The sequence below is a fragment of the Chiloscyllium plagiosum genome, unplaced genomic scaffold (assembly GCF_037043375.1).
Source record: "Chiloscyllium plagiosum isolate Xiang-an unplaced genomic scaffold, Cpla_swu_hap1 HiC_scaffold_19, whole genome shotgun sequence".
Classification (NCBI taxonomy): domain Eukaryota; kingdom Metazoa; phylum Chordata; class Chondrichthyes; order Orectolobiformes; family Hemiscylliidae; genus Chiloscyllium; species Chiloscyllium plagiosum.
The window spans coordinates 78719336-78731798 of record NW_028270157.1 but is presented as its reverse complement, the minus strand read 5'-3'; the positions used below and the strand labels follow the sequence as shown (position 1 = coordinate 78731798).

General features: G+C 49.0%; 1 pseudogene; it reads right to left on the bottom strand.

Moving 5' to 3' along the window:
- Nucleotides 1-217: 217 nt before the first annotated feature.
- Nucleotides 218-1552, bottom strand: LOC148146831 (uncharacterized; annotated as a pseudogene).
- Nucleotides 1553-12463: the final 10911 nt, after the last annotated feature.

Below are 12463 nucleotides of genomic sequence, written 5' to 3'. Positions count from 1 at the left end.
ACATCCTTTTTTTTATTTCAAAAATATACTTTATTCATAAATACGTTGATCTATACAACTGGACATGCCATACATATGTAAACATTCCATTTGTTTGCATACCGAAAACAGAGTAATCATTCCTATTTACAGGTCGGTACGATTACATTTTTAGCTGAGGCGCCAGCAGAGCCCAAATGACTACGTGGCCCCCTGTTCTTCTTTCGGCAGGCAGATGTTACACGGTGGTCTTTCCCCACTGCGCCTTGGCACCAGCTGCCCCAAGCTTCAGCGCGTCCCTCAACACGTAGTCCTGGACCTTGGAATGTGCCAGTCTGCAACACTCGGTCGGGGTCAACTCCTTCAGCTGGAAGATCAACAGGTTTCGGACCGCCCAGAGAGCGTCCTTCACCGAGTTGATGATCCTCCAGGTGCAGTTGATGTTCGTCTCGGTGTGCGTCCCGGGGAACAGACCGTAGAGCACGGAGTCCCGCGTCACGGCACTGCTTGGGACGAACCTCGACAAACATCACTGCATTCCTCTCCAGACTTCTTCTGCATTGGCACATTCCAGAAGGAGGTGTGTGACAGTCTCGTCCCCCCCGCAGCCGCTTCGAGGGCAGTGTGCGGTGCGACTGAGAGTCCGGGCGTGCATAAAGGATCTCACAGGCAGAGCCCTTCTCACCACCAGCCAAGCCATGTCTTGGTGCTTGTTGGAAAGTTCTGGCGATGAGGCATTCTGCCAAATGGCTTTGACAGTCTGCTCAGGGAACCGCTCGATAGGATCCGCCCTCTCCTTTTCCCGAAGGGTCTCAAGGACACTACGTGCTGACCACTTCCTGATGGACTTGTGGTCAAAGGTGTTTTTCTTCATAAACTTCTCCACGAAGGACAGGTGACACAGAACGGTCCAACTACTCGGAGCGTTCCGCGGCAACGAGGCCAGGCCCATCCTTCGCAACACCGGGGACAGGTAGAACTTCAGTACGTAGTGACACTTGGTGTTTGCGTACTGGGGATCCACGCACAGCTTGATGCAGCCACACACAAAGGTGGCCATCAGGGTGAGGGTGGCATTGGGCATGTTTGTTCCCCCATTGCACCGGTCTTTGTACATTACATCTCTTCGGACCCGGTCCATCTTTGATCTCCACACGAAGTGGAAGATGGCCCGGGTGACTGCGGCGGCACAGGTTCTGGGGATAGGCCAGACCTGTGCCACGTATAACAATACAGAGAGTACCTCACACCTAATGACCATGTTTTTCCCGGTGATGGAGAGCAACCGTTGCTCCCATCTACCTAGTTTCTGTCTCATCTTCCTGATCCACTCCTCCCAGGTCTTGGCGCACGCCCCAGCTCCCCCACCCCCGAGCCAAATACCCAGCACCTTCAGGTGGTCAGTCCTGACGGTGAAGGGGATCGAGGATTGGTCGGCCCAGTTCCCGAAAAGCTTGGCTTCGCTCTTGCCTCGGTTTACCTTGGCCCCCGAGGCCAGCTCGAACTGGTCACAGATGCACATGAGTCTGTGCACGGACAGCTGATCCGAGCAGAAAATGGCGACGTCATCCATGTACAGGGAGGCCTTAACCTGCAGGCCCCCGCTGCCAGGAATAGTCACCCCTCTCAGGCCCGCATCCTTCCTGATGGGCTCGACAAATGGCTCTATGCAGCACATAAACAAGGCAGGAGAGAGAGGGCAGCCCTGCCTGACTCCAGGTCTGACTGGGAAGCTATCTGATTCCCACCCATTGATTGAGACTGCACTGACAATGTTGGTGTCGAGCAGTCTGATCCAATTACCGATTCATAGAACATAGAAGAATACAGTGCAGTACAGGCCCTTTGGTCCTCGATGTTGCGCCGATCCAAGACCACCTAACCTACACTAGCCCACTATCCTCCATATGCCTATCCAATGCCCGCTTAAATGCCCATAAAGAGGGAGAGTCCACCACTGCTACTGGCAGGGCATTCCATGAACTCACGACTCGCTGAGTAAAGAATCTACCCCTAACATCTGTCCTATACCTACCACCCCTTAATTTAAAGCTATGCCCCCTCGTAATAGCTGACTCCATACGTGGAAAAAGGTTCTCATGGTCAACCCTATCTAAACCCCTAATCATCTTGTACACTCTATCAAGTCACCCCTAAACCTTCTTTTCTCCAATGAAAACAGCCCCAAGTGCCTCAGCCTTTCCTCATACAATCTTCCTACCATACCAGGCAACATCCTGGTAAACCTCCTCTGCACCCGTTCCAGTGCCTCCACATCCTTCTTATAGTATGGCGACCAAAACTGCACACAATACTCCAGATGCGGCCGCACCAGAGTCTTATACAACTGCAACATGACCTCAGGACTCCGGAACTCAAATCCTCTACCAATAAAAGCCTATACGCCATATGCTTTTTTCACCACACTATTTACCTGGGTGGCAACTTTCAGAAATCTGTGTACATGGACACCAAGATCCCTCTGCTCTTCCACACTACCAAGTATCCGACCATTAGCCCAGTACCCCATCTTTTTGTTACTCTTACCAAAGTGAATCACCTCACACTGAGCTACATTGAACTCCATTTGCCACCTTTCTGCCCAGCTCTGCAGCCTATCTATATCCCGCTGTAACCTGACACATCCTTTCTCACTGTCAACAACTCCACCAACTTTTGTATCATCCGCAAACTTGCTCACCCAACCTTCTAGCCCCTCCTCCAGGTCATTTATAAAAATGACAAACAGCAATGGTCCCAAAACAGATCCTTGCGGAACACCGCTAGTAACTGTATTCCAAGATGAACCTTCACCATCAACTACTACCCTCTGTCTTCTTCCAGCCAGCCAATTCCTAATCCAAACCTAATCCAAAATGTAGGTTAGGTTGGCTTGGATCGGCGCAACATCGAGGGCCGAAGGGCCTGTACTGCGCTGTATTCTTCTATGTTCTATGTTCTATGTTCTATGACTACCTCTCTAAGTCCTGTCAATAACCCCTCTGCCTCCCGAATGATCCGAAGTTCATCCAACTCCAGCACTAGTTCCCTAATGCGGTTTTCGAGGAGCTGGAGTTGGGTGCACTTCCCACAGATGTAGTCAGCAGGGACACTAGTGGTGACCCTTACCTCCCACATTCTGCAGGAGAAACATTCCACTGCCCTAAACTCCATTCCCAATATTCTAACTCCCGAAGTGACTACTAAAAAAAAGATTAGGAAATAAACTAGTTACCTCACATTGTCAATCTGGCTCCCACAACGTTTTTTTAGGTTAGAGGAGGAGGATGGGTGAGAGACACTACCCGAGTAGTGTCTCGGGTAACGCAACCACGCAAATATAAACTGTTCTACTTACTCTTCCCAGAAGTCCTTTGCTCGCTCCTCCCTCGCTGGCCTGAGGTAAGAAGTTTAAATATACTTATTGGCCTTCCCGACAATCACCTAGCACCAACGTCACCTCCTCCCGGCTCCTGCCTCTCGCTATATCCATATGTTTATCCAAATACTGTTTAAATGCCCTTAAAGTTTGAGTCTACTACTGTTGCATGGCAGGCCGTTCCACGCCCCTACTACTCAAAGAACAAAACATTTACAGCCCAGGAACAGGCCCTTCAGCCCTCCAAGCCTGAGCCGATCCAAATGTATTGTCTAAACCTGTCGGTCAATTCCTAAGCATCTGTATCCCTCTGCTCCCCACTTACTCATGCATCTGTCCTGATGCATCTTAAATGAATCTACTGTGCCTGCCTCTACCACCTCTGCCAGCAACGCGTTCCAAATGCCAACCACCCTGTGTGAGGTACTTACTGCGTGTCTCTCCCTTAAACTTTCCACCTCTCACCTTGGAAGCGTGATTGAATCCTTCACCCTGGAAAAAAGCTTGTCTCTATCCACCCTGTCTATATTCTTCATGATTTTATAAACCTCAATCAGGTTCCCTCCACAATCTCCTTTCTAGTGAAAATAAACCTAACCTACTCAACCTCTCTTCATAGCTCGCACCTTCCATACCAGGCAACATCCTCGTAAACCTTCTCTGCACCCTCTCCAAAGTGTCCACATCCTTTTGGTAATGTGGCGACCAGAACTGTACACAGTATTCTAAATGCGGCCGAACCAATGTCTTGTACAATTTTAACATGACCTACCAGCTCTTATACTCAATACGCCGTCCAATGAAGGCAAGTATACCATATGCCGCCTTGACCACTCTATCCACCTGTGCAGCAACCTTCAGGGTACAATGGACCTGCACTCCCAGATCTCTCTGCTCATCAACTTTTCCCAAGGCTCTTCCATTCATTGTATAATTTGCTCTAGAATTAGACTTTCCTAAATACATCACCTCACATTTGCCGGAATTGAACTCCATCTGCCACTTTGCTGCTCAACTGTCTAGTCTATCTATATCCTCCTATATTCTTTGACAGTCCCTTATGCTTTCTGCTACTCCACCAATCTTTGTCATCTGCAAACTTGCTGATCATACCAACAGTGCCCTCTTCCAGATCATTTATGCATATTACAAACAACAGTGGCCCCAGCACTGACCCCTGTGGAACATCACTGGTCACCTTTCTCCATTTCGAGATACTTCCTTCAACTACTACTCTCTGTCTCCTGTTGTTCAACCAGTTCTTTATCCACCCAGCTAGAACACCCTGCACACCATATGACTTCATTTTCTCCATTAGCCTACTTTGGGGAACCTTATCAAACGCCTTACTACATATGACACCAACAGCCCTTCCTTCATCTAACAACTTGGTCACTTCCACAAAGAACTCTATTAAGTTGGTAAGGCACGATTTCCCCTGCACAAAACCATGTTGCCTCTCACTGATAAGCCCATACTTTTCTAAATATAAATAGATCCTATCCCTCAGTACCTTCTCCAACCTTCCCACCACTAACGTCAGGCTGACTGGTTTGTACTTACCTGGAATGTACAGGGGGACAACATGAACAACCCTCCAGTCCTCTGGCACCTCACCTGTATTTAAGGATTCCACAAAGATATCTGTCAGGGCCCCAGCTATTTCCTCTCTCGCCTCCCTCAGCAACCTGGGATAGATCCCATCCGGTCCTGGGGATTGGTCCACCTTAATAACCTCTAGCCTACCCAACACATCCTCCCTACTTATGTCAATGTTATCCACAACATGAACACTGATGCAAAGTAATCATTCAGAATCTCACCCATTCTCTCAGGTTCGACACATAGCCTTCCTTCGTTATTCTTCAGTGGACCAATCCTTTCTCTAGTCACCCGCTTGCTGCTTATATTAGAATAAAATGCTTTGGGATTCTCCTTAATTCTGCTCTAAAGCTATTTCATGACCCCTTTTAGCCCACTTGATTCCTCATTTAAGACTTGTCCTATTCTTCCGATATTCCTCCAGGGCCCGTTCTGTTCTTAGCTGCCTGGACCTTATGTACGTTTCCCTTTTCCTCTTGGCTGGTCGTACAATTTCTTCTGTCATCCACGGTTCACTAATCTTGCCCTTCCTATCCTTTGCCTTCAACGGGACATGCGTATTCTGCACTAGCTTTGAAAGCCTCCCACATCTCAAATGTGGACTTCCCTTCAAATAGTTGTGTCCAATCCACATTTCCCAGCTCCAGCCTGATTTTGATATAATTGGCCAGTTTAGTATGCTTCCCTTCTCTTCACTTCTTTATCCACGAGTATTCTAAAACTTACAGAATTGTGGTCACTGTTTCCAAAGAAATCCCCCACCGCAACTTCTACTATCTGTCCTGGTTCGTTCCCCAGTACCAGGTCCAACATGGCCCCTTCCCTCGTCGGACTATTGACGTACTACTCTAGAAAACTCTCCTGGACACTTCGTACAAATTCTACCCCATCCAGACCTCTGACGTTAAGTGTATTCCATCACCACTACCCTATTGTCTCTACATCTTTCCATTGTCTGTTTACCTATTTATTCTTCTACATCACGCTCACTGTTGGGAGGCCTGTAATACAGCCCCAACAATGTAACTGCACCTTCCCCTCCAAAACTGTCAACATCCCAGTAAATCTCCTCTGAACACTTTCCAAAGCTTCCACATCCTTCCTATAATGCGGTGACCAGAACTGTACCCGGTACTCCAAGTTGACCGCACCAGAGTTTTGTACAGCTGCAGCATGACCTCATGGTTCCGAAACTCAATCCCTCTACCCATAAAAGTTAACACACGGTATACCTTCTTATCAACCTGGGTGGCTACTTTCAGGGATTTATGTACCTGGACACAGAGATCCCTCTGCTCATCTACACTGCCAAGAATCTTACTGTTAGCCTATTAACTGTTTCTTCCTGTTGCTCCTTCCAGAATGAATCACCTCACATTTTTCTGCATTAAACTCCATTTGCCACCTCAGCCCAACACTGCGGATTATCTATGTCCCTCTGTAACCTGCAATATCCTTTGGCACTATCCACAACTCCACCATTCTTAGTGTCATTCACAAATTTACTGACCCATCCTTCTACATCCTCATCCAGATCACTTATAAAAACGACAAACAGCAGAGGGCCCAAAACAGATCCATGCAGTACACCACTAGTAACTGAACTCCAGGATGAGCATTTCCTAGTGAAGTTGTTGGAACTGTTACAGAGAAGAGGTCATAGAGTCATAGAGATGTACAGCAGGTTGTGGGAATGTCACTGGCAGGGACGTTCCCCCAGTGGATCTGTGCTAGCTGAGTAGTGAAGGAGGCAGAGGTGTGAACAGCACAGTCGGATGGCCGTGGCCAGTGCCACAATCCCAGCAATGATAACCAAGTACACTATCAGTCCCTGTAGTAGGGCTGTACCCTGAGCCCAGCCAAGAGGCTGCCTAGTCCCATAGGTCCCTGTGGGAGCTCTGATCATACAGGACAGAAGCTGCCTGCTGGATAAATTGGGCCAGGTGTGTGATGTTTTCACTGGGGTCAGGAATGTAAGTGCAGCAGTCAGCACCAATGAGGGCATATGTGCCCCCTTTCGCAGCGAGCAGGTAGTCCAGGGCCATCCTGTTCTGCAGAGCCACAGTACGGATGGTAACAGCCTCTGCATTCAGCTGGGCGAGTGCATCTACTGTGGAGTTCGCCACCACCTCTAGTGTGGTGGTGAGTTTGTGACTCCCACATGCAACCGCAGGGTTGTATAGGGGATGTCATCGGGGCGAGGGCTCGTCTGCTGTAGGACATGGGCTTTGGGAATGGAAGGGACTGGGAGTGATGCATGAATGGTACGGTGAGCCTGACAGAACAGCTCCCAGTCCAGGATATTGGCAGCCAGGGGTAGGTTTTGTGGCCACAGATAAAGTAGGTGCCGTTGTAGGTCTGGAGATGACGGGTCCGGGTCCCTGTCCAGATGGTGAGGAAGGTGATGTTCTGGCTGGTCCTGTTGAGGACCGGTAGGTTTAATACGCTGCCTTCTGCAGCGGATCGACATGCTGTGGGAGTCAGAAGCCGGGAGTCAGTGCATCAGCTCCAGCCAGCTTCCCATCCCGATGGCTGTGTGCTTTTTAAACAGAAGGATCAGGTAGGTGGCCCGTGTGTGTCCGTCTCAGCAATGGTCAGGGCTGGGGATACGTGGGAGAGGTTGTAGGCTGGGTAAAACCACCCTTTAAATTTGTCCAGGTGGTACCCTGCTGACCTCCAGCAGGCTGGGCTGTTGTCCCCGTAGTTGGGCATTGCTGGTGGTATTTTGAGTGTGGTAACCTCAGGGGATCTCTCTGGTTCCAGCCACCACTTTGCCATGTCGGAGAAGTTAAAGGGAATTGAAACTAAGGGAATGCCCCTGTGAGAGTGGACAGGGACCCCAGTTCAGACCCAGCAGCGGGCCTGTTTAAATCGCTGATCATAGCCATGGATCATTTGCAGGAAAATGTTGGCCCGCAAGTCACGGTGGATCATTAAATGTCCATGTGTAGCAGCAAGTCAAGACAGGTGAGGCTGAGGGTGATGGTGATGGCTGCGGTGAGTAGCTGGGTCCATCTTCAGCGTTCCGAGCGGTGCCTTCCTCTGTGTGGTCCCTGGTCATTGGAGGTGGAGCCCTCTTGCAGCAGGTGGCATGTGTCCATTCGGGCCGTCCTTCCAGTTTCACAGCAGTCCGGGTCGTCATCAGGATGAGATACGGAACTCCCCACCTCTGGGTGGTGGAGAGAGTCGTTATTCAGTGATCTTATCATGATATAGTCCCCGGGTCAGAATGGATGAATGGGCACTAATTGGAGTGTGAGCAGCACGGCTCTGGCCTGGTCATGCTTTACATTAATGCTGCTGCTGAGGGCTTGTACATAATTCAGCAAGGCCTCTTGTGTTAGGGGAAGGGCTGTGTCCATGGAGAGCTTTGGGGACCTGGTAGTGGTGGCCGTACATCGCTCCATGAGCACCTCAAAAGGGGTGAGTACGGTCGTGCGGTTTGCTTGACCACGTATAGTGTAAAGAGTTAGCAGCAAGGCGTCTGGCCAGGTCAGTCCTGTGTCTTGGGGGATCTTGTTCAGTGTGGTTTTAAGGGTGTCATTCATCTGCTTGACCATGCCTGATGTCTGGGGTTGGTAGGGGATGTGGTGTCTCCACAGTAACCCCAATGCCTCGTTAATGCCAGTCATGAGCTGATCAGTGAAGTGAGTCCCCTGTCTGTCTGTGTTACTGGGGACCCTGAATCTGGGGATGACATCCCTTAGGAGGAATTTTCCCACAGCTCGTGCACTACCCTTTTCTTCTTCTCTAAATGGATGGAAGCATTCCCCACATGTCGATGATGACTAGGAAGCCTTCACTTGGAGGTCGCCACTGATGATGTTACCTAGCCAGGTAATGAAACGTCTGGATATCAAACCTACAGCTCAGTGAGTAAACCTACACCCTAAGGCTTTCCTGTGTTGTTCTGCAGGCAGATGAGGCCCTGTAACAGCAAGGCTTGGGCAGCTGCAGCAAATCCTGATGTGTACCAGGATTGTGTGACAGCGTGTTGTAGTGGCCTCTCTGCTGAAGTGATGAACCCTCTCTGTTTCCAGAGTGTGCCAAAGTCATGAACGACTCCGAAGTCAGTGTGAATGTTGGCTGTGTGACCTTTAGCAATGACACGAGCCCTAGTGAATGCGAACAGCTCCGCAGCCTGTGTGGATGTGCCATCTGGTAGCACAGCTGATTCCAGGATTGTGAAAGGGTTGCACACTCCATAACCTGCCAGTGTGCGATGGCCTGAAGGATGAGCCATCCGGAGAGAGAATGAGGTCAGGGTTGTCTAGAAATGTTTGAGAGGCCGGGGTACAGGGTGATGACCTGCTGAAAAAGGTCGAAACAGTTGTGGGTCTTCCGCAATGGCATTCTGAGTGAATGGGAGCAAGGTGGTGGGGTTCAGGGACAGGTTAGCTTTGGACAGTAAAGCGACCTCATAGCCAGTTCTCCGGGTGGCAGTGAAATGTTGGGTTGCTGCTGAATTGAGCAGCAGGGAGACTGAATGGGGAACCAAAACAGTGCATGGGTGATCCAGCACGATGGGAGTGGCCTTCTCTACTGTTACGGTGGCTGCTGCCACAGCTCTCTAACACACCGGCATTCCCCTTACAACAGGTGGGAAGTGTACAGAGTAAAAAGCAACAGGGCACTGGAGATCCCCATGGAGCTGTGATTAGATTAGATCACTTAGTGTGGAAACAGGCCCTTCAGCCCAACAAGTCCACACCGACCCTCCAAAGAGCAACCCAGCCAGACCCATTCCCCTACACTCACTCCATTCACCTAACACTATGGGCAATTTAGCATGGCCAATTCACCTAACCTGCACATTTTTGGACTGTGGGAGGAAACCGGAGAAAACCCACGCAGAGAACATGCAAACTCCACACAGACAGTCACCTGAGGCAGGAATTGAACCCAGGTCTCTAGCACTGTGAGGTATAAGTACCAACCACTGTGCCACCATGCTACCTTGTCTTCTGTGTGTGTGGCTACTAGGGACAGCAGGTCGTGGCGCTTAGTGGCCAGCCGGTGTCCGTGGATACGGACTGCCGGCCATCCACCTGTCTGCATGCTGTCCTTGCATGGAATCCTGCAAACCATGTCTGTTTGCACATGATGGGTATAGGATCTTTCAACAACCAAATGTATGAACAGATCAATGGATAACCTATGTGCTCCCCCATCTTGGGGCTTATAGCAAAGCAGTGATGCAAAGACTAAAACAAACAGCCCTTCCACAAATCCTACCCAAACTCTGGATGAGATACATGGATGACACTTTTGTTATCATTTAAGAGAACAGAAATCAACACCTTGGTCACAGGGACCAGATTTACGAGAGAAGATGAAACCAACAATCAACTCGCATTCCTAGATGTGATGGTGAAAAGAACACACAACAGTTAATGCACTACAAAAGTGTACAGAAAAGCCGCACACACTGATCAGGTCCTGAACTACAACTGGAACTACCTGAACACACAAAAGAGAAGCTGTATTAGGACCCTGTTTAAAATGGCTACAGCACACTGCAGCACTCCCGACCTACGAAGGGAAGAAGAACACCTTTAAAGTTTATTTGCCAACTTCACCAGCAGATGCCTAACAGACAAACCAATGTGATGAGGACATGCCACGACCTAACTCACTAGCCACTCTACCTTACATTAAAAACCCCTCAGAACTGACAGCCAGACTTCTCCGATCACTCCGATCCGGATTCACGACAGCCCATAAACTGACAGCCACACTCAGACAGCAACTCACTAGGACAAAAGACCTGATACTCATCATGTGCCAGACTAATACAATTTACAGGAATCCATGCAAAGACTGCACGAAACACCATACAGAGCCAACAGGCAGACAACCAGCAATCCGCATCCACGAACACCAACCAGCCACCAAATGCCACAACCAAATGCCCCCAGAAGTCACACACACATGTCAAGGACCACAAATTTGACTGTGCCAACACAACAATCATTGGACAAACCCAAACAGAGGACAGCCAGAGAACTCCCAGAAGCGTGGCACTCATCCACAGACTCCAAAAACAAGCTGGGTGGGGGGGGAGAGGGGACAAACTGGATGTTTAAAAAGGAAATTGAAGGGAAAGTTAGAACAAGAGAAGTCAAGAAAGACAACTATATCAATGAGGCAGAAAACTCGGAAAGGGATCATGCTGTAAGGTTGAGTGAAATAGGAGTTGATGCGAAGGGTGAGAGCAGTAACAAATTAAAAATACTATACATGAATGCACCAAGCATTAGACATAAGATGGATGAGCTTGAGGCTCTTTTGGAAATTGGCAGATACGATATTGTGGGGATAACTGAGACGTGGCTTCAAGTGGACAGGGCCTGGGAAATAAATATTCAAGGCGACACGTGCTATCGTAAGGACAGACTGATGGGCAGAGGGGGTGGGGTGGCCTTGTTGGTAAGGGAGGATATTCAGTCCCTTGCACGGGGGGACCTAGAGTCAGGAGATGTAGAGTCAGTGTGGATAGAGCTGCGAAATACTAAGGGTAAAAAGACCCTCTTGGGAGTCATCTACAGGTCTCCAAATAGTAGTCTAGATGTCGGATGTAAGTTGAATCAGGAGCTGAAATTGGCCTGTCGCAAAGATGTTACTACACTTGTTATGGGGGATTTTAACATGCAGGTAGACTGGGAAAATCAGGATGGTATTGGACCTCAAGAAAGAGACTTTGTGGAGTGCCTCAGAGATGGATTCTTAGAGCAGCTGGTGCTGGAGCCGACCAGGGAGAAGGCAATTCTGGATCTGGTATTGTGTAACGAATCAGAATTGATCAGGGACCTCGAAGTGAAGGAGCCATTGGGAAGTAGTGACCATAATACATTAAGCTTCAATCTGCAATTTGAGAGGGAGAGGGTACAGTTGGAAGTGACAGTACTTATGTTGAATAAAGGGAACTATGGAGCTATGAGGGAGGAGCTGGCCAAAGTTCAATGGTGCAATGCCTTAGTAGGGATGACCGTGGAGGAACAATGGCGGATATTTCTGTGTATAATGCAGAAGTTGCAGGATCAGTTCATTCCTAAAAGGAAGAAAGATCCCAGGAGGAGGCATGGGCGGCCGTGGCTGACGAGGGAAGTTAAGAAACATATAAAGTTAAAAGAGAAAAAGTATAACATAAGAGGGAAAACAGAGGACTGGGAAACTTTTAAAGAGCAACAGAGGTTTACCAGGATGTTGCCTGGTATGGAAGGAAGATCGTATGAGGAAAGACTGAGACACTTGGGGCTGTTTTCATTAGAGAAAAGAAGGTTTAGGGGTGACTTGATTGAGGTGTACAAGATGATTAGGGGGTTAGATAGGGTTGACAGTGTGAACCTTTTCCCGCGTATGGAGTCGGGTATTACAAGGGGGCATAGCTTTAAATTAAGGGGGGGTAGATATAGGACTGAAGTTAGGGGTAGGTTCTTCACTCAGCGAGTCGTAAGTTCATGGAATGCCCTGCCAATAGCAGTGGTGGACTCTCCCTCTTTA